The sequence below is a fragment of the Pristiophorus japonicus genome, chromosome 2 (assembly GCF_044704955.1).
Source record: "Pristiophorus japonicus isolate sPriJap1 chromosome 2, sPriJap1.hap1, whole genome shotgun sequence".
Classification (NCBI taxonomy): Eukaryota; Metazoa; Chordata; class Chondrichthyes; family Pristiophoridae; genus Pristiophorus; species Pristiophorus japonicus.
Window position 1 is genome coordinate 180,374,044 of NC_091978.1, and position 27,962 is coordinate 180,402,005.

Here is a 27,962-nt window from a genome sequence, read left to right on the forward strand (position 1 = left end):
TTTGATCCCATTGCGGGTCATGAACTCTTTGAACTCGGCACAGGTGAAGCACAGCCCATTATCCCTCACCAGGACATCAGGCAGTCGGTGCATGGCAAACATGGCCCACAGGCTTTCAATGGTGGCAGCGGACGTGCTTGCCGACATTATCACACATTCAATCCATTTGGAGTATGCATCTACAACCACTTGGAACATTTTTCCCAAGAATGGGCCTGCATAGTTGACATGGACCCTGGACCAAGTTTGGAGGGCCAGGACCATAACCTTAGTGGCGCCTCTCTGGGTGCATTGCTTAACTCTAAGTGTGCATCGATACCGGGCCACGACACGTGGATCTGGCTATCGCTTTCTTCATTACGATGCCTGGGTGGGTGCTGTGGAGGTCACTAATGAAGGTGTCCCTGCCCTTTTTGGGCACCATTACCCAATTAACCTATAGGAGGCAGTCTGCCTGTATAGACATTTCATCTCTGCGCCGCTGGTACGGCTTTATTTCTTCCTGCATCTCTAACGGGACACTAGACCAACTCCCGTGGAGCACACAGTTCTGTACTAAAGACAGTAAGGGGTCCTGGCTCGTCCAGGTTCTAATCTGTCAAGCGGTAACATGTGATTGCTCACTCTCGAATGCTTCCATTACCATAATTAAATCTGCAGGCTGTGCCATCTCCACCCCTGTGGTGAGCAATGGCAGCCTACTGAGAGCATCGGGGCAGTTTTCTGTGCCTGGCCTGTGGCGGATGGCATAGTTGTATGCGGACAACGTGAGCGCCCATCTCTGGATACAGGCCGATGCATGCGTATTTATCCTCTTACTTTCAGAATAGAGGACATAAGTGGCTTATGGTCGGTTTCCAATTCAAATTTGAGCCCAAACAGATGTTGATGCATTTTCTTTATCCCATAAACACACGCTGACACTTTTTTTTCGATCATGCTGTAGACCTTCTCAGCCTTAGACAGACTTCTGGATGCATAAGCAACCGGTTGTAATTTCCCAAATTCATTAGCTTGTTGCAATAAACACCTGACACCATATGATGCCGCATCACATGCTAGTACCAAACGCTTACATCGATCGTACTGCACAAACAACAAGCATAACAGTTTCCTCGTATTCTCAAAGGCATTTTCTTGGCTTTTAACCCATACCATTCATCTCCTTTACCCAGTAAAGAGTGCAGGGATTCTAACAATGTGCTAAGACCCGGTAAGAAGTTACCAAAGTAGTTCAGGAGTCCCAAAAACAACTGCATCTCCGTCACGTTCTGTGGCCTCGGTGCATTCTCGATTGCCTCCGTCTTCGAATCAGTGGGCCTGATGCCGTCCACCACGATTCCTCTCCCCAGGAACTCCACTTCAGGCACCAGGAAAATGTACTTCGAGCATTTTAACCTGAGACCCCCATGATTAAGCCGAGTAAGAATCTCCTCCAGGTTCTGCAGGTGCTTGACGGTGTCTCACCCTGTAACCAAGATATCGTCCTAGAAAACCAGGGTGCGTGGGAACAACTTCAGCAAGCTTTCCATGTTCCTCTGGAATATTGCCGCAGCCAATCGAATCCCAAACGGGCATCTGTTGTAAATGAAGAAACCTTTGTGTGTGTTGATGCAGGTGAGGCCCTTCGATGATTCCTCCAGCTCCTTCATCATTTAGGCCGAGGTAAAGTCCAGCTTCGTGAACATTTTTCCTCCCGCCAGCGTCGCAAATAGGTCATCTGCCTTTGGTAGCGGGTATTGATCCTGCAGGGAGGAACGATTGAGGACTGGAACAATCAGACTGGCCCACTCGTTGAATTCGATCGGCAAAATGATGCCCTCTCATTGCAGCCTGTCCAGCTTGATCTCTACCCTTTCTCTCATCATATCACTCTTGCCTTGTGATGGATGGGTCATACCCCCGGAATCAGGTGGATCAGCACTTTTGCTCCTTGGAACTTACCGATGCCTGATTCGAACACCGAGGAGAACTTGTTTAGGACCTAGGCACATGAAGTGTCGTCGACGGACGAGAGCACTCGGACGTCGTCCCAGTTTCAGTGTATCTTTCCCAGCCAGCTCCTGCCGAACAGCGTGGGGCCATCGCCTGGTATCACTCAAAGTGGTAAATTGTGCACCGCTCCATCATAGGAGATCTTTACGGTAGCACTGCCGATTATGGGAATCAGTTCCTTTGTGTACCTTCTCAGTTTAGTGCGAATGGGGGTCAGGACTAGCCTTGATGCCACGCTGCAGCACAATTTATTGGAAGTCTTTTTGCTTATTATGGACTGGCTCATGTCCATGTCCAGCTCCAATGACACCGGGAGTCCATTTAATTCAACCTTCAGCATTATCGGGGAACACTTTGTGGTAAATGTGTGCACCCCATATACCTCTGCCTCCTCAGTCTGAGGCTCTGGTTCGTCGTGATCCACCATGGATCTGTCCTCCTCTTCAACATGGTGGTTTGCAGGATTAGCAGCGTTTGCAGCTCGCCTGCACATTTGACTGCAGAGACCCCAACCTTGAGTAAAGCCATAGCAATAGCCCAGGCATTTATCGCCACCAGTGACAATACCAAACAAATCTCTCAGCACATGAGTGCTACTACAAGTACTGTGAACAAAGTAATGTTGTTTTTGAATCATAATGTACAGGGCAGGACTCATATGCCTGCAGCTGCACGTCCACACGTGACTCAGAGCCCACCATCAAGGGTGGTGAATTCAAGGCCATTAACACCTTGTTGGCACTGCGGGGGTGATCATCGTTTTCAATCATGGAGCTGTCCCATTGTTCCACAGTCCTTGCAAACATATCCTTTGAAGTGGCATGATTGGAAACGATGATCACCCCCGCAGTGCCAACAAGGTGTTAATGGCCTTGAATTCACCACCCTTGATGGTGGGCTCTGAGTCACGTGTGGACGTGCAGCTGCAGGCATATGAGTCCTGCCCTGTACATTATGATTCAAAAACAACATTACTTTGTTCACAGTACTTGTAGTAGCACTCATGTGCTGAGAGATTTGTTTGGTATTGTCACTGGTGGCGATAAATGCCTGGGCTATTGCTATGGCTTTACTCAAGGTTGGGGTCTCTGCAGTCAAACGTTTGTGAAGTATTACTTCATGGCCAATGCCAAGTACAAAGAAGTCCCTGAGCATGTGCTCCAAGTATCCTCCAAATTTGCAATGTCCTGCAAGGTGTCTTAGCTCGGTGACGTAGCTCACCACTTCCTGGCCTTCAGCCCTCTTGTACGTGTAGAACCGATACCTCGCCATCAGAATGCTTTCCTTCAGGTTTAGATGCTCCCGGAACAGTGTGCACAAATCATCGTACGATTTCTCTGTGGGTTTCGCTGGAGCGAGCAGAGTTTTCATGAGAACCACCATAAGTTGATGCCCCGCAAATGGTGAAGAGGATCGCCCTTCGTTTGGCAGCGTTCGCTTATCCGTCCAGCTCATTGGCCATGAAGTATTGTTTGAGTCGCTCCACGAAGGATTACCAATCATCTCCCTCCGAAAATTTCTCTAGGATGCCCACGGATCTCTGCATTGTTGCAGTGGGGTTCGTCATCTGTATCTCATCGCCAGTTGTTATGTCTTGAATAAAGAGTCAGACCAGATACTGCAAGCTCAAAATAAGGTGTGACCGTAGTTCTTTATTACCGGTCTCAGAGTGTCTCTCCAGCCTGTGAGGCCTCCTTATGTTCAGGTGCTCTCAAGGGATTGTGGGATCCCTTGGGACTCCAGGAGATGAGTCCTCTGTTGGTTAAATATGGTACTTACAGGTTTACAGATATAACAAATATATTACCCCCAACCCATGAACTTTTATCTTGTGCAGTAACCTTTTATGTGGCACCTTATTGAATGTCTTCTGGAAATCCAAATACACCACATCTACTGGTTCCCCCTTATCCACCTTGCTCTTTACATCCTCAAAGAACTCCAGAAAATTTGTAAAACATGATTTTCCTTTCATAAACCCATGCTGATTCTGCTGAATTGAATTATGCTTTTCCAAATGCCCCGCTATTGCTTCCTTAATAATGGACTCCAGCATTTTCCCAACGACAGATGTTAGGCTAACTGGTGTATAGTTTCCTGCTTTTTGTCTGCCTCCATTTTTAAACAGGGACATTACATTTGCAGTTTTTCAATTCGTTGGGACCACCCCAGAATCCTGGGAATTTTGGTAGATCTGATTGAGGTGTATAAAATTAGGAGGGGCCTGTAGGGTGGATAGGAAGGTCGTGTTTCCCTTGGCAGAGTGTTCAACAACTAGGGAGCACAGATTTAAAGTAATTGGGAGGAGGTATAGAGGAGATATGAGGGGAATTTTCATTAACCAGAGAGTGGTGGGTGTCTGAAACTCACTGCCTGAAAGGGTGGTAGAGGCAGAAAGCCACACCACATTTAAAAAATACTTGGATGTGCACTTAAAGTGCTGAAACCTACAGGGTTATGGACGAAGAGCTGGAAAGTGGGATTAGACGGGATAGCTCTTGCTCAGCGGGCACAATGAGCTGAAATGGCCTCCTTCCGTGCTGTAAATTTCTATGATTCCCCATTCATAAAACCAAGCTGACTCTGCTTGACTGTGTTATGATTTTCTAAATGTCCTGCTACTACTTCCTTAATAATGGACTCTAGCATTTTCCCAATGGCACATGTTAGGCTAACTGGTCTATAGTTTCCTGCTTTCTGTCTCCCTCCTTTCTTAAATAGTGGCATTACATTTGCGGTTTTCCATGCCGCTGGGACCTCTCCAGAATCCAGGGAATGTTGGTAGATTACAACCAATGCATCCACTATCTCTGCAGCCACTTCTTTTAAGACCCTAGGATGCAGCCCATCAGGTTGAGGGGATTTGTCCACCTTTAGTCCCATTAGTTTGCCTCGTACTTTTTCTCTAGTGATCGTGATTGTTTTAAGTTCCCTCCTCCCTATAGCCCCTTGATTATCCATCATTGGGATGCTTTTAGTGTCTTCTACGGTAAAGACTGATGCAAAATATTTGTTCAAAGACTCTGCCATTTTCCATTTTCCATTATTAATTCCCCAGTCTCATCCTCTAAGGGATGAAACGCCCCTATTTAATAAAGGAGACAGTTAAAAAACAGGAACCTATAGACCAGTTAGCCTAACATCTGTCATTGGGAAAATGCTGGAGTCCATTATTAAGAAAACAGTAGCTATTCGCTTCCTTTTTCTATATCCATAGAAGCTCTTACTGTCTGTTTTTATATTTCTTGCTAGTTTACTCTCATAAACTATCTTCTCTCTCTTTATTATTTTTTTTAGTCGTCGTTTGCTGGTTTCTAAACATTTCCCAATCCTCTGGCCTTCCATATTCTTCACAACATTGCATGCCTTTGTTTTCAACTTGATATTAGTCAGTAACTTTTAACATTGTTGTTGCCAATTTAAGTGTATCTAAGGGTTAAGTCATGGCAGGAGAGCTCGGTCGGTGTTATGCTCCTCCTGTACCATGTGGGAACTCAGGGACACTTCCGGTGTCCCTGACGATTACGTGTGCGGGAAGTGTATCCGCCTCCAGCTCCTGACGGTCCGCGTTGCGGAGTTGGAGCTGAGGGTGGATTTGCTCTGGAACATCCACGATGCTGAGAATGACGTGAATAGCACGTGTAGCGAGTTGGTCTGACCGCAGGGAAAGGGTCCACAGCCAGCTAGGGAATGGAAGACCAGCAGGAAGAGCAGTGCAAGGAAGGTAGTGCAGGGGTCCCCTGTGGTCATCCCCCTGCAAAACAGATACACTGTTTTGAGTACTGTTGAGGGGGATGACTCATCGGGGGAGGGCAGCAGCAGCCAAGTTCATGGCACCGTGGCTGGCTCTGCTGCACAGGAGGGCAAGAAAAAGAGTGGGACAGCAATAGTGATAGGGGATTCAATGGTGAGGGGAATAGATAGGCGTTTCTGCGGCCGCGACCGAGACTCCAAGTTAGTATGTTGCCTCCCTGGTGCAAGGGTCAAGGATGTCTCGGAGCGGGTGCAGGACATTCTGAAATGGGAGGGAGAACAGCCAGTTGTCGTGGTGCACATTGGTACCAACGACATAGGTAAAAAAAGGGATGAGGTCCTACGAAACGAATTTAAGGAGCTAGGAGCTAAATTAAAAAGTAGGACCTCAAAAGTAGTAATCTCGGGATTGCTACCAGTGCCACGTGATAGTCAGAGTAGGAATCGCAGGATAGCGCAGATGAATACGTGGCTTGAGCAGTGGTGCAGCAGGGAGGGATTCAAATTCCTGGGGCATTGGGACCGGTTCTGGGGGAGGTGGGACCAGTACAAACCGAACGGTCTGCACCTGGGCAGGACCGGAACCAATGTCCTAGGGGGAGTGTTTGCTAGTGCTGTTGGGGAGGATTTAAACTAATATGGCAGGGGGATGGGAACCAATGCAGGGAGACAGAGGGAAACAAAAAGGAGGCAAAAGCAAAAGACAGAAAGGAGATGAGGAAAAGTGGAGGGCGGAGAAACCCAAGGCAAAGAACAAAAAGGGCCACTGTACAGCAAAATTCTAAAAGGACAAAGGGTGTTAAAAAAACAAGCCTGAAGGTTTTGTGTCTTAATGCAAGGAGTATCCGCAATAAGGTGGATGAATTAATTGTGCAAATAGATGTTAATAAATATGATGTGATTGGGATTACGGAGACGTGGCTCCAGGATGATCAGGGCTGGGAACTCAACATTCAGGGGTATTCAACATTCAGGAAGGATAGAATAAAAGGAAAAGGAGGTGGGGTAGCATTGTTGGTTAAAGAGGAGATTAATGCAATAGTTAGGAAAGACATTAGCTTGGATGATGTGGAATCTATATGGGTAGAGCTGCAGAACACCAAAGGGCAAAAAAGGTTAGTAGGAGTTGTGTACAGACCTCCAAACAGTAATAGGGATGTTGGGGAGGGCATCAAACAGGAAATTATGGGTGCATGCAATAAAGGTGTAGCAGTTATAATGGGTGACTTTAATATGCACATAGATTGGGCTAGCCAAACTGGAAGCAATACGGTGGAGGAGGATTTCCTGGAGTGCATAAGGGATGGTTTTCTAGACCAATATATTGAGGAACCAACTAGGGGGGAGGCCATCTTAGACTGGGTGTTGTGTAATGAGAGAGGATTAATTAGCAATCTCATTGTGCGAGGCCCCTAGCGGAAGAGTGACCATAATATGGTGGATTTCTGCATTAAGATGGAGAATGAAACAGTAAATTCAGAGACCATGGTCCAGAACTTAAAGAAGGCTAACTTTGAAGGTATGAGGCGTGAATTGGCTAGGATAGATTGGCGAATTATACTTAGGGGGTTGACTGTGGATGGGCAATGGCAGACATTTAGAGACCGCATGGATGAATTACAACAATTGTACATTCCTGTCTGGCGTAAAAATAAAAAAGGGAAGGTGGCTCAACCGTGGCTATCTAGGGAAATCAGGGATAGTATTAAAGCCAAGGAAGTGGCATACAAATTGGCCAGAAATAGCAGCGAACCTGGGGACTGGGAGAAATTTAGAACTCAGCAGAGGAGGACAAAGGGTTTGATTAGGGCAGGGAAAATGGAGTACGAGAAGAAGCTTGCAGGGAACATTAAGGTGGATTGCAAAAGTTTCTATGGGTATGTAAAGAGAAAAAGGTTAGTAAAGACAAACGTAGGTCCCCTGCAGTCAGAATCAGGGGAAGTCATAACGGGGAACAAAGAAATGGCAGACCAATTGAACAAGTACTTTGGTTCGGTATTCACTAATTGGATACAAACAACCTTCCGGATATGAAAGGGTCAGAGGGTCTAGTAAGGAGGGGGAACTGAGGGAAATCTTTATTAGTCGGGAAATTGTGTTGGGGAAATTGATGGGATTGAAGGCCGATAAATCCCCAGGGCCTGATGGACTGCATCCCAGAGTACTTAAGGAGGTGGCCTTGGAAATAGCGGATGCATTGACAGTCATTTTCCAACATTCCATTGACTCTGGATCAGTTCCTATGGAGTGGAGGGTAGCCAATGTAACCCCACTTTTTAAAAAAGGAGGGGGAGAGAAAACAGGGAATTATAGACCGGTCAGTCTGACCTCAGTAGTGGGTAAAATGATGGAATCAATTATTAAGGATGTCATAGCAGTGCATCTGGAAAATGGTGACATGATAGGTCCAAGTCAGCATTGATTTGTGAAAGGGAAATTATGCTTGACAAATCTTCTGGAATATTTTGAGGATGTTTCCAGTAAAGTGGACAAAGGAGAACCAGTTGATGTGGTATATTTGGACTTTCAGAAGGCTTTCGACAAGGTCCCACACAAGAGATTAATGTGCAAAGTTAAAGCACATGGGATTGGGGGTAGTGTGCTGACGTGGATTGAGAACTGGTTGTCAGACAGGAAGCAAAGAGTAGGAGTAAACGGGTACTTTTCAGAATGGCAGGCAGTGACTAGTGGGGTACCGCAAGGTTCTGTGCTGGGGCCCCAGCTGTTTACATTATACATTAATGATTTAGACGAGGGGATTAAATGCAGTATCTCCAAATTTGCGGATGACACTAAGTTGGGTGGCAGTGTGAGCTGCAAGGAGGATGCTATTAGGCTGCAGAGTGACTTGGATAGGTTAGGTGAGTGGGCAAATGCATGGCAGATGAAGTATAATGCGGATAAATGTGAGGTTATCCACTTTGGTGGTAAAAACAGAGAGACAGACTATTATCTGAATGGTGACAGATTAGGAAAAGGGAAGGTGCAACGAGACCTGGGTGTCATGGTACATCAGTCATTGAAGGTTAGCATGCAGGTAGAGCAGGCAGTTAAGAAAGCAAATGGCATGTTGGCCTTCATAGCGAGGGGATTTGAGTACAGGGGCAGGGAGGTGTTGCTACAGTTGTACAGGGCCTTGGTGAGGCCACACATGGAGTATTGTGTACAGTTTTGGTCTCCTAACTTGAGGAAGGACATTCTTGCTATTGAGGGAGTGCAGCGAAGATTCACCAGACTGATTCCCGGGATGGTGGGACTGACCTATCAAGAAAGACTGGATCAACTGGGCTTGTATTCACTGGAGTTCAGAAGAATGAGAGGGGACCTCATAGAAACGTTTAAAATTCTGACGGGTTTCGACAGGTTAGATGCAGGAAGAATGTTCCCAATGTTGGGGAAGTCCAGAACCAGGGGTCACAGTCTGAGGATAAGGGGTAAGCCATTTAGGACCGAGATGAGGAGAAACTTCTTCACCCAGAGAGTGGTGAACCTGTGGAATTCTCTACCACAGAAAGTAGTTGAGGCCAATTCACTAAATATATTCAAAAGGGAGTTAGATGAAGTCCTTACTACTCGGGGGATCAAGGGTTATGGCGAGAAAGCAGGAAGGGGGTACTGAAGTTTCATGTTCAGCCATGAACTCATTGAATGGCGGTGCAGGCTAGAAGGGCTGAATGGCCTGCTCCTGCACCTATTTTCTATGTTTCTATGTTTCTATACCATCCTTTACTTCCGTAATTAGCTTAGCAGAGCCAGGCTTTCGGCATGACTGGTATCTCTTCAGCTCCAGCCTCCCTCCTCTTCCCATTCACTCCTTCCCACCTGAGGCCAGAAAGAGAGACAGGTAAAGAAACCAGCCCACTTGCATATAGAAACCATGCAACCCGCTGTCCAAACAAGCCTTATATCATTTCAGGTGAGTTATGGGATATGTTAGCATTTATTTAAAATGTGGACAACTTGATGGGGCTTGGTCCTGCTTGCATAGAAAATATTAACAGATACAGAAACCAAAAATCTGTTTTAAATATAAAGGAACAAATAATCTAGTTTTCCCTTAACATGGTTATTGCAAAGCAATCAAGGTCTGGGGTTATACAAAAGCAAAATACTGTGGATACTGGAATCTGAAATAAAAACAGAAAATGCTGGAAATACTCAGGCAGCATCTGTGGAAAGAGAGTTGACATTTCAGGTCTGTGACCTGAAATTTCCAGCACTTTCTATTTTTATCTGGGGTTATACTGACTCATTGGGAGAATAAACTGACATTCCAGAAATGGGGAACAGAAATGCTGAGTAAGTCAGCCAAATGGCATTAATTGCAATGGTGTGTGATAAATCTGTGTAGATATTTATTCCGCGTTCTCACTGAGTCAGTAAAATGCTCCAATATCTTTCTACCAAAGTCACTATTTAAATAAGCCCAGAAAGCCCATGTGCTGGAGGGATTAGAGGATCAGAGCCTGGACTCTGACCCCACATCTCCATGGAAGGTGAGAGGAAACAGACAGTGAGAGACATACAGAAACAGAGCGCAAAATAGCAGGGGAGAAAATGTGTCAGAAGTGGGTAATTCATGTGGAAAAAAGCAAACGACAGGAAATGCGAATCAAACAGAGAGAGTGAAAGGAAAGGAAAAAATTACAATAAAGGGAGAAGAGGGGAGAGAGAGAGAGTTGGACACAAAGTCAACAAGAGAAAATGTGCGATCCATACAGAGCAAGCAAGAGACAATAACAAAGCTAGAAAGAATGGAAGACAGAGAGAGAAGACAGAAGAATTTGCATGGGAGACAAGCACAGTGACAGTTACAGGAAATGAAAGACAACATTTTTAACATTTTTTGTCCTCAAGAAACATTACTGGAGATCAATTAGCATCTATAAATAGCGAAATAGGGATGTACCGCATCATGATGTAAATTATCAGCCTGGTGCCTCAAATTTGGGCAGGGTGTGAAATGTTGTTATGCAATCACAAGTGGGTGTGGCAAATAGCCTCCTGGTGTGATGCAAATTCCTCTATGAGGCTATGGGTGTAACGTTAACCCCAAAAACGGACGGGTTTGGGCCGGATGGGAAGTAAAGATGTAAAGAATCTCAAAGCCGAACACAACCCGCCTTGAACCAGCCGACGTCTTGTTTTAATGGAAGCAGGATGAGGGATGTGAGACCAATCCAGTCTCAGGTATCAGGTGGCTCATTTAAATATTTTAAGAGGGCTGCGTGCCGAAGATTTTTTCTCTGTTCCAGTTTAATGCAAGCCAGCCAGGTTTCCCAGGCCTTGGGAAATGCAGCAGTTAAAGGAAGGTGAGGATTGCTGCATGGAAGAGGCACGTGCCTTTCCAGACTGCTTGTGGGCTAGGAGGAGTAGGACTCTTTCACCCCCGGCCCACCAATTAATCCTCTTAACAACCCCAGCGATCGGACCCCCCCATCGATCCCTGACACCCCCCACCCCCCGCCGATCACAGTCCAACCCCACGAACACTCACCCACTCCCCGGCCTCCCCCATGATCAACAATGCCCACCACCCCCCACGATCACTGGTCCCACCATTATCACTGACCCCCCCCCATCCCTCCCGGATCATTGATCCCCCATTAAATAAACATAGTGAGGGAGGAAATATTAAGGGAATTAGCATCTTTGAAAATGGATAAATCGCCAGGGCGGGATAAAATTAATCTCAAGCTGTTACGAGAATCAAGGGAGGAACCAGTGGAGGCTCTGACCATCATTTCCCAATCCTCTCTGGCTACAGGTGTGGTGCCGGAGTACTGGAGGAATGCTAATGTGCCATTGTTTAAAAGGGAAAAAGTAGACCAAGTACTTACATGGGTCAGTCTAAACTTGGTGGTGGTCAAATTTTTGGAAACATTCTGAGGGACAATATTAATCATCATTGAGAAAAGCACGGATTAATCAAGGATAGTCAGCATGGGTTTGTTAAGGGAAGGTCGTGTCTGAATATTGAGGAGGTAATAAGGAGGGTTGATGAGGGTACACGTTTGATATAGTCTACACGTTTGATTTTAGCAAAGCTTTGACAAGGTCCCACATGACAGACTGGTCAGAAAAGTAAAAGCCCATGGGATCCAAGGGAAAAGTAGCAAGTTGGATCCAAAATTAGCTCAGTGGCGGGAAGCAAAGGGTAATGGTCGACGGGTGTTTTTGTGACTGGAAGCTGTTTCCAGTGGGGTACCGCAGGGCGCAGTACTAGGTCCCTTGCTTTTTGTGGTTCAATGTAGGGGGCATGATTAAGATGTTTGCAGATGATCCAAAGTTGGCTGTGTGGTTGATAATGAGGAAGAAAGCAGTAGACTGCAGGAAGATATCAAGAGACTGGTCACGTAACAGAAAAATGGCAAATAGAATTAAATCCGGAGGAGTGTGAGGTAATTCATTTGAGGAGAGTTAACAAGACAAGGGAATACACAATAAATGATAGGATACTGAGATGTGTAGAGGAACAGATATACCTTGGAGTGCATGTTCACAGATCCCTGAAAGTAGCTGAACAGATAGATAAGGTGGTTAAGAAAGTATATGGGATACTAGCCGAGGCATAGAACATAAGAGCAGGGAGGTTATGCTTGAAATGTACAAAACACTAGTTAGGTCACAGCTAGAGTTCAGCATACAGGTTTGGTCACCACATTACAGGAAAAATCTGATTGCACGAGAGAATGTACAGAGGAGATTCACAAGGATGTAGCCAGGACTAGAGAATTTTAACTGTGAGGAAAGATTGGATAGGCTGGGGTTGTTTACTTTGGACCAGAGGAGGCTGAGGGGAGACATAATTGAGGTGTATAACATTATGAGGGGCCTAGATAGAGTTGATAGGAAGGACCTATTTCCCTTAGTAGAGGGGACAATAACCAGGGTGCATAGATGCAAAGTTATTTGTAGAAGTATGAGAGAGGAGTTGAGAAGAACCGTTTTCACTCAGAGGGTGTTGTTGGTCTGGAACTCACTAACTGAAAGGGTGGTAGAGGCAGAAACCCTCATCACATTTAAAAACTACTTGGATATGCAGTTGAAGTGCTGAAATCTACAAGGCTATGGACCAAGCACTGGAAAATGGGTTTTGGCTGGATAGCTCTGTTTCAGCCAACATAGATACAATGGGCTGAATAGCTTCCTTCTGTGCTGTTACTTTCTATAATTCTATGATTCTCCTCTTCCTCTGATCTCTCTCCACCCCACCCCCGTGTGCCCCTGATCTCTCCCCAAGCCCCCATAATCATACCCTCCAAACAAAACTATACTCACCACCCCCCTCGCAATCTCTATCATGAGCAGCACAAACTTTCTTGCTCCTAGACTGGAGCCTCTTGTGCAGTGTTACCCACCTGACAGAGAGCCAAGCCTGCCAAAGCAGGCTGGCTTCCAGGCAGGGAACCTGTGCAAGAAAAACTTACAGCCATGGAGTTAAATCTTCTCGATGTTCGGGGGGACTCGAAACCAGAATTACTCCCTCCCCCCCACCTGCCCCCAGTTTGGAACTCCCGGCCCTAGAAATATTGGGGCCTATGAGTCGACCTGAATATATTACATCCAGCAGAGGATAGAGTTTCTGCGAATACTGCTGCTGAAGGCTAATTACAATACAATAATACTTACTTTGACAATTTGGTTGAACATTTTATAGTGATTTTATTAAACTTTTATAAAAAAGACGAAAAATTCAGCCATTAACATTTGGCAGTTGAATGCCTTTCAGACTTTACACCATCTAACAGGTTCATCTTAGATATATCAAAGACTATTTATAATGGAATACTGCAGTGATGTCACTATCATGTCTAGTAGTTTTACAAAAAGAGTAGTGATTGCATGACAACACAAAAAGAGTAATTTTAACCAAATTATATAATTTAATTTAATCACGTTCAAGATATGTTCAGAATCATAGAATTATACGGCACAGAAGGAGTCCATTCAGCTCATTATGCCTGTGTTGGTTCATAGAGAGCTATCTACTTCGTCCTATGTTCTTGCCCATTCCCCATAAGTTTTTAAATGTTTATTTTCCAAATATTTATCCACATCCCTTTAAAAGCTATTGTGGATCCTGCTTATTCCACTGTTTCTGGTAAGGCAATCCATGTCCAATAAAGAAAGAATTTTCCTAACCTCGATCCTTGTTTTAGCTGATGATCTTAAATGTATGTACTCTAGTTACTGACTCATCAACCATTAGCCTTTATAATTTTGCACAGCTTGATGAGATCTCCTCTTAACCATTCGCTGTTCCAATGAATAGTTTCTCTTGATACTGCTGATAACTAAAGCTGCTCATCTCTGATATCACCTTAATGAATCACTTCTGCACTCTCTCCATGGCGTTTGTGGTATCTTCTTTATGACAACATGAACACACACTTTACAGAATGGCTTCTACTCTGGAAATTGTCAGGTGACCTATCCTTTTTATTATACACAGCCTCAGTTGCATTACCACAGTAGTCCACTATGTGGAGCAGTATATTACACTCCTCCCTCCTTAATTAAGTAATTATAACAAAATAAGGTCCAAGTCAGCACGGATTTGTGAAAGGGAAATCATGCTTGACAAATCTTCTGGAATTTTTTGAGGATGTTTCCAGTCGCGTGGACAAGGGAGAACCAGTTGATGTGGTATATTTGGACTTTCAGATTTTGACAAGGTCCCACACAAGAGATTCATGTGTAAAGTTAAAGCACATGGGATTGTGGGTAGTGTGCTGATGTGGATTGAGAACTGGTTGTCAGACAGGAAGCAAAGAGTAGGAGTAAATGGGTACTTTTCAGAATGGCAGGCAATGACCAGACGGGTACGGCAAGGTTCTTTGCTGGGGCCCCAGCTGTTTACATTGTACATTAATGATTTAGACGAGGGGATTATATGTAGTATCTCCAAATTTGCGGATGAAACAAAGTTGGGTGGCAGTGTGAGCTGCGAGGAGGATGCTATGAGGCTGCAGAGTGACTTGGATAGGTTAGGTGAGTGGGCAAATGCATGGCAGATGAAGTATAATGTGGATAAATGTGAAGTTATCCACTTTGGTAGTAAAAACAGAGAGACAGACAATTATCTGAATGGTGACAGATTAAGAAAAGGAGAGGTGCAACGAGACCTGGGTGGCATGGTACATCAGTCATTGAAGGTTGGCATGCAGGTACAGCAGGTGGTTAAGAAAGCAAATGGCGTGTTGGCCTTCATAGCGAGGGGATTTGAGTACAGGGGCAGGGAGGTGTTACTACAAGTGTACAGGGCCTTGGTGAGGCCACACCTGGAGTCTTGCGTACAGTTTTGGTCTCCTAACTTGAGGAAGGACATTCTTGCTATTGAGGGAGTGCAGCAAAGGTTCACCAGACTGATTCCCGGGATGGCGGGACTGACATATCAAGAAAGACTGGATCAACTGGGCTTGTATTCACTGGAGTTCAGAAGAATGAGAGAGTATCTCATAGAAACGTTGAAAATTCTGACGGGTTCAGACAGGTTAGATGCAGGAAGAATGTTCCCACTGTTGGGGAAGTCCAGAACCAGGGGTCACAGTCTAAGGATAAGGGGTAAGCCATATAGGACCGAGATGAGGAGAAACTTCTTCACCCAGAGAGCGGTGAACCTGTGGAATTCTCTACCACAGAAAGTTGTTGAGGCCAATTCACTAAATATATTCAAAAAGGAGTTAGATGAAGTCCTTGCTACTAGGGGGATCAAGGGGTATGGCGAGAAAGCAGGAATGGGGTACTGAAGTTGCATGTTCAGCCATGAACTCATTGAATGGCAGTGCAGGCTCGAAGGGCCGAATGGCTTACTCCTGCACCTATTTTCTATGTTTCTATGTTTCTATGTAATAATCATCATATATAACTTGCATGCTTATACATAACAAATGATGTGGATTTATTTTTGCCATATTTACAGATCAAACTTAACCACTGGTTTCTGTTTCAGAGAGGATACATTCACTCTCGAACAAAACTTTCCAAACATGGTGTCAAACTTAGATTCATTCTAGGCTGAGTCTGAGGAGAATTTTCCTCTCAGAGATGCCCTTGATCTACATTTGAACTCTCTACAAATTCAAACTGTTTGTCTGCCTTAATCGGACTCAGACTTAAATTCTGACTTTCTCTTGGACTTGTTTCTAGTACATTTGATGTAGAATATGCTGCATGTAATAAGACTATCTGATGAGTCAGAAATAATCGAATCATTCCAACATTCAACACCTTCCTCATCTATCGGTAAAATATGATCATGTGAAGAAACCGAACCTGTCCAAAAGCAAACATTTTGGCCAAATATGTACGAGGACCACATATCTTTACCATTCTCCCTGGTAACCATTTTAACCATTTATGGCGATGGTTCTTCACTCTAAACTCATTTAATTTCACATTACTCTCTCTTACTCTACTTCTATCATGATTCTTTTTGTCTTAATTTTCTCTTCTACTGACTGTGTTTTAACAACGAGAACATAATTCGTGGCTGTCGTTCGAGAAACAAATCTGCTGGTGTTCTACCACTAGTTGTGTGAGGAGTACTACGATAAGTAATTAGAAAATGTTCCACTTTGCGGTCCAACGATAACTGTCGTTTCTTTGGATTTGGATCCAACATTTGTTTGATGAGGGCATGTTTTACAAATTGTACTGTGCACCCTGCTGCACCATTTGAAGCAGGGTGTTTTGGTGGAATCTTGATATGGTTCACATCATTTTTGCGAGTTAACTGCGCAAATTCTGGTCCATTATCAGACACAATTTCTTCTGGGAGGCCATACGAAGAAAATAATCTTTGCAAGTTGTCTAGTGTTTTACTTGTTGGTGTTTTCCGCATCGGAAACACCTCTACCCACTGCGAATGGTGATCAATAACAATGACAACTGCGTTCCTTCTAGCTCAGCAAAATTTGCATGTGACCTTTGCCATTCCCTGGGAGGCCATTTCCATAGCTGTAATGGTAATGGTGGTTTCTTGCTTATTGACTGACATGTTGTAAACTGACTGACGATGTACTCTATATCTTTATCTAGACCTGTCTACTCTACTAGTTACATATATCTAAAAATTTGGACCTGAATTTATTTGGCAAAAACATTCTTGCAGCCAAATGATACAATCTTTATCCACGGACAATTAAATCCTACAAATGAAGAATAGATGATTATCTTCCTCTGATATCTGGTTTGGCCAGTTAATTGCTATGTAATCATATACCTTTGACATAACTGGGTCACATTTGGTTGCTCTACCAAACTCTTCAGCTGTGAGTGGTTCATCAATGTGTGAAAAATAGAATAATTCTTCCCTACTGGCTATAACTTGCGGTGAGGATGGCAATCTAGACATAGAAACATAGAAAATAGGTGCAGGAGTAGGCCACTCGGCCTTTTGAGCCTGCACCACCATTCAATAAGATCATGGCTGATCATTCACCTTAGTACCCCTTTCCTGCTTTCTCTCCATACCCCTTGATCTCTTTAGCCGTAGGCCATATCTAATTCTCTCTTGAATATATCGAATGACCTGGCATCAACAACTCTCTGCGGTAGGGAATTCCACAGGTTAACAACTCTCTGAGTGAAGAAGTTTCTCCTCATCTCAGTCCTAAATGGCTTACCCCTTATCCTTAGATTATGTCCCCTGGTTGTGGACTTCCCCAACATTGGGAACATTCCTCCTGCATCTAACCTGTCCAGTCCCGTCAGAATTTTATATGTTTCTATGAGATCCCCTCTCATCCTTCTAAACTCCAGTGAATAAAGGCCCAGTTGATCCAGTCTCTCCTCATCTGTCAGTCCAGCCATCCCGGGAATCAGTCTGGTGAACCTTCGTTGCACTCCCTCAATAGCAAGAATGTCCTTCCTCAGATTAGGAGACCAAAACTGAACACAATATTACAGGTGAGGCTTCACAAAGGCCCTGTACAACTGCAGTAAGACCTCCCTGCTCCTATACTCAAAACCCCTAGTTATGAAGGCCTTTTTCACCGCCTGCTGTACCTGCATGCCAGCTTTCAATGACTGATGTACCACGACACCCAGGTCTCGTTGCACCTCCCCTTTTCCTAATCAGCCGCCATTCAGATAATATTCTGCTTTCGTGTTTTTGCCCCCAAAGTGGATAACCTCACATTTATCCACATTATACTGCATCTGCCATACATTTGCCCACTCAGCTAACCTGTCCAAGTTACCCTGCAGCCTCTTAGCGCCCTCCTCACAGCTCACACCGCCACTCAGTTTAGTGTCATCTGCAAACTTGGAGATATTACACTAAATTGCTTCACCCAAATCATTAATATATATTGTAAATAGCTGGGGTCCCAGCACTGAGCCCTGCGGCACCCACTAGTCACTGCCTGCCAATCTGAAAAGGACCCATTTATCCCGACTCTCTGCTTCCTGTCTGCCAACCAGTTCACTATCCTCATCAATACATTAACACCAATACCATGTGTTTTAATTTTGCACACCAATCTCTCGTGTGGGACCTTGTCAAAAACCTTTTGAAAGTCCAAATACACCACATCCACTGGTTCTCCCTTGTCTACTCTACTAGTTACATCCTCAAAAATTTCCAGAAGATTTATCAAGCATAATTTCCCTTTCATAAATCCATGCTGTCTTGGACCGATCCTGTCACTGCTTTCCAAATGCGCTGTTATTTCATCCTTCATGATTGATTCCAACATTTTCAGTACTACTGATGGCAGGCTAAATGGTCAATAATTACCTGTTTCTCTCTCCCTCCTTTTTTAAAAAATGGTGTTAGATTAGCTACCCTCCAGTCCATAGGAACTGATCCAGAGTTGATAGACTGTTGGAAAATGATCACCAACGCATCCATTATTTCTAGGGCCACTTCCTTAAGTACTTTGGGATGCAGACTATCAGGCCCCGGTGATTTATCGGTCTTCAATCCCATCAATTTCCATAACACAATTTCCCACCTAATAAGGATATCCTTCAGTTCCTCCTTCTCACGAGACCCTCGGTCCCTTAGGTCTTTCGGAAGGTTATTTTTGTCTTCTTTTGTGAAGACAGAACCAAAATATTTGTTCAACTGGTCTGCCATTTCTTTGTTCCCCATTATAAATTTACCTGAATCTGACTGCAAGGGACCCTACCTATGTTTGTCTTCACTAATCTTTTTCTCTTCACATATCTATAGAAGCTTTTGCAGTCAGTTTTTATGTTCCCGGCAAGCTTCCTCTCATACTCTATTTTCCCCCTCCTAATTAAACAATTTGTCCTCCTCTGCTGAATTCTAAATTTCTCCCAGTACTCAATTTTGCTGCTTTTTTGGCCAATTTATATGCCTCTTCCTGGATTTAACACTATCCTTAATTTCCCTTGTTAGCCACGGTTGAGCCACCTTCCCCAATTTATTTTTACTTCAGACAGGGATGTACAATTGTTGAAGTTCATTCATGTGATCTTTAAATGTTTGCCATTGCCTATCCATCGTCAACCCTCTAGGTATCATTTGCCAGCCTATTATAGCAAATTCACATCTCATACCATCGAAGTTACCTTTCCTTAAGTTCAGGACCCTAGTTTCTGAATTAACTGTGTCACACTCCATCTTAATCAAGAATTCTACCATATTATGGTCACTCTTCCCCAGGGGGCATCGCACAACAAGATTGCTAATTAGCCCTAGCATCAGCATTACTGTGATCAGCTGATTGTACTCAATGTCATATATATATGCTGACAAAATCAAAGCCAATCTCTGCATTCGGGCTACAGCTAAGGTTGGAACTGGGGATTTTTGATGGAGGATTGCTGTCAGGGGCTTATGGCCTGTAACAATGGTAAACTTATGACCATATAAATATTTGTGGAACTTCTTGACCCCAAAAATTAATTCCAAAGCTTTCCTTTCAATTTGCACATAATTACGCTCACTGGCACTGAGAGTGTATTACATGAGAGATCATAGCCCCAACTCAATATGGAGAGGCATCACATGCTAGCTTGATTTCCTTAGATACATCATAGTGAACTAAGATGGTGCTCTCTACCACCTGGCTTTTACACTCCTTGAATGCTGCGTCGCATTCTTCTGAGCACTTCCAATCAATCTGGCATACAAATTGGCCAGAAATAGCAGCCAACCCGGGGACTGGGAGAAATTTAGAACTCAGCAAAGGAGGACAAAGAGTTTGATTAGGGCAGGGAAAATAGAGTACGAGAGGAAGCTTGCAGGGAACATTAAGACGGACTGCAAAAGCTTTTATAGATGTGTAAAGACAAAAAGGTTAGTAAAGACAAACGTAAGTCCCCTGCAGTCAGAATCAGGGGAAGTCATAAAGGGGAACAAAGAAATGGCAGACCAATTGAACAAGTACTTTGATTCGGTGTTCACGAAGGAGGACACAAACAACCTTCCAGATTTAAAAAGGGTCAGAGGGTCTAGTAAGAAGGAGGAACTGAGGGAAATCCTTATTAGTCGGGAAATTGTGTTGAGGAAGTTGATGGGATTGAAGGCCGATAAATCCCCAGGGCTTGATGGTCTGCATCCCAGAGTACTTAAGGAGTTGGCCTTGGAAATAGCGGATGCATTGACAGTCATTTTCCAACATTCCATAGACTCGGGATCAGTTCTTATGGAGTGGAGGGTAGCCAATGTAAGCCCACTTTTTAAAAAAGGAGGGAGAGAGAAAACAGGGAATTATAGACCGGTCAGCCTGACATCGGTAGTGGGTAAAATGATGGAATCAATGATTAAGGATGTCATAGCAGCGCATTATGAAAGAGGTGACATGAGAGGTCCAAGTCAGCATGGATTTGTGAAAGGGAAATCATGCTTGACAAATCTTCTGGAATTTTTTGAGGATGTTTCCAGTAGAGTGGACAAGGGAGAACCAGTTGATGTGGTGTATTTGGACTTTCAGAAGGCTTTCGACAAGGTCCCACACAAGAGATTCATGTGCAAAGTTAAAGCACATGGGATTGGGGGTAGTGTGCTGACGTGGATTGAGAACTGGTTGGCAGACAGGAAGCAAAGAGTAGGAGTAAATGGGTACTTTTCAGAATGGCAGGCAGTGACTAAAGGGGTACTGCAAGGTTCTGTGCTGAGGCCCCAGCTGTATACATTGTACATTAATGATTTAGATGAGGGGATTAAATGTAGTATCTCCAAATTTGCGAATGACACTAAGTTGGGTGGCAGTGTGAGCTGCGAGGTGGATGCTATGAGGCTGCAGAGTGACTTGGATAGGTTAGGTGAGTGGGCAAATGCATGGCAGATGAAGTATAATGTGGATAAATGTGAGGTTATCCACTTTGGTGGTAAAAATAGAGAGACAGACTATTATCTGAATGGTGACAGATTAGGAAAAGGGGAGGTGCAACAAGACCTGGGTGTCATGGTACATCAGTCATTGAAGGTTGGCATGCAGGTACAGCAGGTGGTTAAGAAAGCAAATGGCATGTTGGCCTTCAAAGCGAGGGGATTTGAGTAGAGGGGCAGGGAGGTGTTACTACTGTTGTACAGGGCCTTGGTGAGGCCACACCTGGACTATTGTGTACAGTTTTGGTCTCCTAACTTGAGGAAGGACATTCTTGCTATTGAGGGAGTGCAGCGAAGGTTCACCAGACGGATTCCTGGGATGGCGGGACTGACATATCAAGAAAGACTGGATCAACTGGGCTTGTATTCACTGGAGTTCAGAAGAATGAGAGGGAATCTCATAGAAACGTTTAAAATTCTGACGGGTTTAGACATGTTAGATGCAGGAAGAATGTTCCCAATGTTGGGGAAGTCCAGAACCAGGGGTCACAGTCTAAGGATAAGGGGTAAGCCATTTAGGACCGAGATGAGGAGAAACTTCTTCACCCAGAGAGTGGTGAACCTGTGGAATTCTCTACCACAGAAAGTTGTTGAGGCCAATTCACTAAATATATTCAAAATGGAGTTAGATGTAGTTCTTACTACTCAGGGGCTCAAGGGGTATGGCGAGAAAGCAGGAAGTTGCATGTTCAGCCATGAACTCATTTGAATGGCGGTGTAGGCTCGAAGGGCCAAATGGCCTGCTCCTGCACCTATTTTCTATGTTTCTAAGTTTCTATGTATCTGTTTTTTCAACAGTTCATTCAGTGACTGTAACACTGTTACCAAATTTGGTCGGAACTTCCCATTATAGTTCAAAAGACCCAGAAATGATCGAATTTCAGTGACATTCTTGGGATTGGGTGCATATCTAATTGCATCCAGCTTTCCCTTGGTTGGATGTAAGCCATCATTGTCCGAAGTAGTCCACTGAGTTTTGAAATAACTCACACTTGTGAGCAATCACTCGTACTCTGTGCTTCTCTAGCCATTTGAGCACTTCATTCAAAATGTTATTATGGATTTTCCTGTTTGGTGCTGAAATGAATGTGTCACCTAAATAACATATTACCCCTTCAATGGCTTGCAAAATCTGGTTCATCACCCCTTGGAATATGGCGGGAGCGAAAGACACTCCAAATGATAGCATATTCAATAGATATATGCCTAGATGAGTATTTATAGTCAAGCATGACTTGGACTCCTCATCTAGCTCAAGTTGTAAGTAGGCATTTGTGATATCTAACTTTAAGATCTGACCACCTGTCAGCGTTGTGAACAAATCTTCTACATTTGTGATAGAGAATTCAAACAGGCTGCATTTAGACAGGCTGTGAAAATTCACAGACAACAAGTCAGAGATGCTACGTGAGTGGTAGCATGTTGCATTAAGTCATCAATCAACTTGACATTTTCGGACCCTTGGTAGCGAGCCAATTAAAAGGTTAAAAGACTATTAATTGAGCCAATAAGGTCAAAGAAGGCGAGTTATTTTCTGTAAATTGATCCAGGTATAAATACAGCCATTTTGACCATGTGGTCTCAGAAGGACAAAGACCTGGCTTAAAGCCAGAAGCTTGTTGCTCTCTGCCAAAAATAAAGTGACATTAAAACTACAATCGGAGTTCGTATTTCATTGGAAATTAAGAGATCTAACAATTTTGACGTCACGAACACGATCGCTGAGGAAAGAAACTGAATTTTGGACATCGGACCTACATACTGAGGTAAGGACTCCTCTTAATAAAAAAGTCCTCGGTCAAAAGTCTAAATTCGCCTCTCCTTCTACGCGATTCCAAAAGCCTCCGGTTTGCGAACCCTCCGGTTGGTAGTCGGCTCGAGGTCCCATAGACGTCTAAACTTCGGCGGTGTGTTAGTTAATTAATCACCGACCTATTGATCGGCTAGAAAGCCTACGACTCGAGACCCCAGTAAAGAAATCAGTATTATGGCAGCAGGAGATAAGAGCAAAGAATTGCCTACAACTGTTAAAGGTGGGCAGGCACCACCTGAAGTTTCGCTAGATTTAATTCTTGAACAGTTGAAAGAATACATAGAGCAACAATTCAATTTATCTAAAACCTGTATTAAGTTCGGACAAAAGTACGGAACCTCCAAAGAACAATGGTCCTTGGACGAGATTAAAAACGTCTGGGGGAAAACAACCCGTATGAAAAATAAAGAGCGAACTAGATGGTCCCTAGCTGTTATGGGAAAGATCTGAAACAGGAATGAAATTATAATGCGTTCCCAACATGATCAAGAACTGACCAGTACAAAGGATCAATTGCAAGCTGTTTGTGCACAGCTGCGACAGAAAAAACTTGAACTTGAAAAGCTGGAAGCAGAAGTTAAAGATCTTAAAGGTGAAATTAAAGAATGGAAAAAATCATTAGGTCAAGAGACAGTAATAGGAAAAGGAAAATGTATCGGTCAATTCCCAGGGTACCCATGTTTGGATAAATTAAAAGCGCAAACCTGAAGACACGACCGAGGAATAGATATGGATTCTGAATCTTCTGACAATACAGTGTCGGAGGATGAAGAATTAGGGGTGCGCTTTTCCCCGTTTAAAAAAAGACGAGTTGTAGTCAAATCAGAAGAGACTGCGGATGAGGGCGGAACCAAAAAAACGAGGAAAAGGATGTATGCAGAATACTTATTTCATGATCCGGCAGACCCAGAGAAAATTGATAAATGGTCCAAGGAATTGTACCAATCCAAAGAAAATGGGAGTAAAAACGTAGAACCAATTGGACCGCTTAAGAAATATATATCAACTTCATCCCTGGGACGGAGTGCAAATTTTGACCCTAATGGTGCCAAAAACACAGGGAAGAAAATTGCACGACAAGGTGGAAGAAGCTTTGGGGCAGAATGAACAAGAATTAAATGCAGGATGGGAGGCGATTAAACACTGGCTGCAAGCCTTCAGTCCAGCTAAGACAGACTGGGGAAAAATTGCAGCCTGCCAACAGAAAGGAACAGAGGAGGTCCTGGAGTACGACAAGCGGTTTAGATGCACGTGGCTAGAACATTTGGGTATGAATGATACGGATGAGGAAATGGATGAACAAGTGTTTGGACCCCTGAAAGCAGCTTTCGTGGCAGGTCTAAAGCCAGAACTGTCCAAAATGCTTAAGGTAGTGTTACCAGACTGGGAAGGTAGAGGAACTACCTTTGCAGCATTGGTGGAGCGATGTAACCAATTAGATCGGGATATGGGAGCTAAAGTCCGAGCTGTACAGGCTATGGGATGGAAATCCCAGGATTCCGATAAACAATCATTTGGAAAATTACCCGGAAAATGTCATTATTGTGGGAAAGAAGGTCACTGGGCCAAGACGTGCAGGGCAAAACAGAAAGGTCGTGGCTGGGGAAGAGGACGCAGCCAGGGATACAATTCAGCCAACAAGCCAGACTTGTCACAAGATAACGACCTCATAGAAGCATTTAAGCGACTGACAATACAACAACAGAAGGAGTTACTTGGGATAGCAAAAAACGATTAGAACCCACCCTGTCCCCCCTCCTCGCACTAATACAACAAAGGGGAGATGTGCTATATATAACTGTGAGGGTGGGCGATAAGGATGTGGATTGTCTTTTAGACACAGGGGCGGAATTAACATGCTTACCCCTACAATATGGAGACTTTTTGCCATTGGATGGTAGGGCACATACAGCCTATGGAGTTGGGGGCCATAAAATGGAAATTAAAAGGACAACACCGGTACTTATAGGGCTGGGTCCACATGAACTAACCACGCCGGTCTGGATAGGCACAGTAGATCAACCCCTTTTGGGAATGGACGTTCTAATCCAAATAGATTCATTGTTGCATTTCGAGAATGGTCGGGTGACATGGTCAATTAGAACTTTGAAGAAAGAAGAATTGAAGGAACACCCGATATGGGCTGAAGATAAGAACGATTGTGGCCTACTCCAGATGGAGCCTGCGTCATTTACCGGGACCAAGCCTCCATGCACTGAACAGTATTCCATCAGTCCAACTGCCATCGCGGGAATCTTACCGGTTATTCAGCAATTGGAGAAACAAGGGGTGCTTATTAAAACGCATAGCTCCTCCAATAGCCCCGTGTGGCCGGTACAGAAATCTAATGAGACTTGGCGTTTGACTGTCGATTATAGGAAAGCTAAGCAGTGTATTGATCAAAAAGCTCCTTTGGTCGCAGATCCCTCCACCATTTTTAAAGCCCTCAAACCGGAACATAAATATTTCTCGGTTATAGATATGGCCAACGGATTTTGGTCGGTGCCTCTGGCACCGGGGGTTCGACAATGGTTTGCTTTCATGGTCCAAGGACAACAGTATACTTGAACCCGGTTACCGCAGGATTTCCACAACAGCCCTACAGTATTCCACATGGCTTTACAAAGCCATTTGCGAGAATTACCTCCCCTGTCATCCACAGTCATCCAATATGTAGACGACATCTTGCTAACTTCAAACACGGAAGAACAGCATGAACAAGATTTACGAGCTTTGCTGGATCACCTTCGGCTGAAAGGACATAAAGCCAGCATCGACAAAGCACAAATATCCCAAGAAGAGATTGTATACCTGGGACAAATGATTTCACAAGAAAAGAGAGAACTTACCCAGGATAGAACTGCAGCCATTTGGGCTGCTAAAAAACCCACCACTATTCAGGAACTAAGGTCTTTTTTTGGGATTGTGTAACTTTAACAGAAATTGGATTGACTCCTTCACACAGCTTGCTCAGCCACTGAATGATATTTTAAAGGGGAAACGTGCCTCTAAAGAAGCCATCACCCTCACTAAGGAACAGCAAGAGGCCTTCCTGAGTTTGAAAAAGACTTTGTGTTCGGCACCGGCTCTGGGAATCCCCGACAGTGGTAAGCCATTTACCCTGTTTGTCCATGAGAAAGAAGGATATATGACAGCTATACTAACACAAGAACATGGGGATCGGCAAAGACCTATTGGCTATTATTCGGCAAAACTGGATGCGGTAGCCCTCAGATGGGGAAGTTGCCTAAGGGCCATGGAAGCTACATGTCGAGCAGTAATGACCACTGCGGGTCTAGTCCTCGACCAAAAGCTGAATGTCAAGTGTCCCCACACCGTACACGCTTTGCTGTCTATGAATAGAATGTCTCAGGTGTCGGCAGCAAGATGGACCCGCTGGACAGCAGTTTTGGAAGCTGTTAATCTCCATATCTTCCGGGCCAGCCCGGTTAATCCCGCAACTATGCTCCCGATGTCAGAATCGAAGGAGCAAGAGGGGGGAGAATGTGAATCGCATGACTGCATGGAGATTTTAAAAGAAACAGAAGAAGCAGCCTTAGCAGCAGAGGAGCCTCTGCACAACCCAGACCTCATCCTGTTTACAGATGGTTTCTCCTTTGTTGACAATGGTACCAGAAAAGCAGGATGGGCAGTTACAACCTTATATGACGTAGTGGCAAAAGGATGTTTACCCTCAGGAACGTCAGCACAACAGGCCGAGTTACGGGCCCTGTCAGAAGCATGTCGAATAGCAGAAGGACAGACAGCTAATCACACTGCAAAGGTCTTGTGTAAGGATTACATTCCCCGATGGGGAGTCCCGAGTAGCATTGACTCAGATCAGGGAACACACTTCACAGGTGCTGTCTGCCAAGAAGTCTGTAGGTTACTGAACATTACGTGGGATTTACACTGTCCTTATCATCCACAATCATCAGGACAAGTAGAGCGAACGAATCAAACTCTGAAACAATGGCTTGCCAAATATCACCAAGAAGGAACACCATGGCCCCAGGCACTACCAATAGTGCTATGTAGTATTAGGGCAACCCCGAACAGAACTACAGGTTTAAGCCCATTTGAAATTATAACAGGAAGACCCATGTCGCTGCCAGGAACTATCGATTTACGGAAAGCTGATGTTCACTTAATGAGTGACACTTTGTTATCATACTGTCAGAACTTAACCAATGCTATTCGTTCTGTTTCCCGACAGGTATCGGCGGCTTGGGGTAATCCACCCGAAGGAGGACATGACATCATCCCGGGAGTCTGGGTGTATGTGAAAAAGTTGCATAAAGAACCTTTGGGTGCCAAGTGGGAGGGACCTTATCAAGTGTTATTGACCACCCAGGCAGCTGTTAAAGTCCAAGGAAAGAAAGCCTGGATCTACGCTTCACATGTTAAACGAGCACCCGTAACTGAAGCTGAAATCTAATAAGGACAATTACTTTTTGTGAAAATGTATAAATTTACTGTATTATTGATTGTAGGTATTATAGGCATAGGCCTACATCTTACTAGCCGACCCTCTGCACCAAAGGGAAATAGTAGAGTAGCAAGGGAATTACATGTAAATACCTTTTTATATATGTCATACATTTATGCCAAACAAGGTAACATTTCTAGTTGTTGGGTGTGTGCGCATATTCCTATTCACTCAAAGGGAGGGATTCCCTTGAGACCAGTTCCCTTGAATATCTCGGAAATGGCTGAGTGGATAATTAATCAAAACAAAACAGGCAATGCGTTTCAGGATACGGAAAACTGGGCACGTAAATGGAAGTCAGCAGGTTACAATCTGACTACCTTTGAAGGGGGATACCAACCATGCTACAATAATTCCATTTTTTGTTATCACTACTACAACGGGAATAGGAAGACCGGGGGAATCGGTCTGTTTGATTAGAAACATCAAAGGAGGCCAAAATATGGGGTATAGTAACTGCTCCCGGAATTATAACATAATCAAGCCACGGAACCGTCCAAACTGGGCTGATGTGGGAATTCTTAACGTAACGGGGATTCTGAATAAAACAGATAGAAAAGCCTGGACAGGCCCCGGAGTGTTGCTGACAAAGAAACAGCTAA